Source organism: Elephantulus edwardii, unplaced genomic scaffold, assembly GCF_000299155.1.
Source record: "Elephantulus edwardii isolate Elephantulus edwardi_28Jun2011 unplaced genomic scaffold, EleEdw1.0 scaffold00094, whole genome shotgun sequence".
Taxonomy (NCBI): domain Eukaryota; kingdom Metazoa; phylum Chordata; class Mammalia; order Macroscelidea; family Macroscelididae; genus Elephantulus; species Elephantulus edwardii.
In genome coordinates, this window is record NW_006399844.1 from 77,693 (window position 1) to 79,345 (window position 1,653).

At 42.2% G+C, this 1,653-nt stretch overlaps 1 pseudogene; it reads right to left on the reverse strand.

Moving 5' to 3' along the window:
• LOC102863258 lies at window positions 1–369 on the reverse strand (annotated as a pseudogene).
• Window positions 370–1,653: the final 1,284 nt, after the last annotated feature.

Sequence of the window (1,653 nt, forward strand, 5' to 3'; positions counted from 1 at the left end):
TCAGGGCCGGGGCTCTCCCTTGCCCAAGTGGTGGGGTGGAGGTGTGTACTTTCCTTCCTTTTATCAGCTTGTCCCTCTGCTTCCGAATGTCAGCCATCCGTTTAATCGTTTTCTGATGAAGCAAACATTCTCTGAAATCATCATACTCAATCTTGCATTCTTTTTCTGCCTGGATACCACCAATCCCATGGGCACATTCTATCCACTCTTTTTCAAAAGCATGGCATCGGGCTGAAAGCCTGTAAGGCTGCTCTGCACTTTGGATTGTCAACCATCCGTCTAGGTTAATGTTCAGCCCTCTGCACTTTGGATTGTCAACCATCCGTCTAGGTTAATGTTCAGCCTTTTCTTCACATCAATGAAAGGCATGGCGTACAAGAGGAGTGCCCTTGGTCTTCTCCCTATTTGTGTTTTACTGACTGCAGAAGCATTTGATTGCATGGATAATAATCAACTGTGACTAACATTGAAGAGAATGGCAATTCCAGAACACTTAATTGCATTTATACCAAAGCTGTATTTAGACAAGCTGTTGTTTGAAGAGAACGGGAATACTACATGAAATCAAGAAAGGCATGCATCGGGGCTATATCTTTTCTCCATACCTTTTCAATCTGTATGCTGAACAAATCATTCCAGGAGCTGGACTTTATGAAGGATATGGTACCAGGATTGGAGGAAGACTCATATACATCCTGCATTATGCAAAGCACACAACCTTGCTTGCTGAAAGTAAAGAAGACTTAAAACAATTGTAGAAGATCAGAGACCATAGCTTTCAATATGGATTACATCTCAACATCAAGAAAACAAAGATCTTTACCACTAGGCCAATAGGCAACGTCATGATGTTGTTAAGTGCTGTCGAGTCTCAGGGGACTCATAGCGACCCTATGAAGGAGAGTCCTCGACGCTTGGGTGCCTTTCATCCTCTCTTCAGGTTCATAGGGTTTCCAGAGGCAAGCTATTATGAAAGTGGATGCCACTCCTCCTTCCAAACATCATGATAGAAGGAGAAAATATTGAAATGATTTAATATTATTTGGATCCACAGTCAACACCCTTGGTACCACCAGTCAGGGAATCAAAAGAGGTGTTGCATTGGGAAAGTCTTCTGTCAAGGATGTCTCCAAAATATTAAGGAGTAATGGTGTCATTTAAGAGACTTAAGATGCACCTGATCAAGCCTCAGTCTTTTCAATAGCTTCCTATGCATATGAGCAATGAATAGGATGACAGAAGAATTGATGCCTCTGTATTGTGGTGTTGGAGAAGAGTACTGAATACCCCATGGACTGCCAAAAAAACCCCAAATAACTCTGTCTTGTAGGAAGTATAAGCAAGATTTGCCTCTTTAGGGGCAAAGATACTATGTTGTCTCGTATACCTAGGGCATGTTGTCAAGAGGATCCACTCCTTGGGGTAAAACCACATGGAGGGTCGGTGAAAAAGAGGAAGATCCTCAACAAAATGGATTGACCCAATGATTCGAACAATGTGAATATGTTAGAGATGGTGAGAATGCTCAGGATAGGGCAAGGTTCAGATCTCTTAATGGGATCACTATGAGTCATAGATGACTCGACCTGGAAACAACAAAAACATGTGTCACAATTGGTGCAACAGTACCTAACAACAGTGACAAAATGTGAT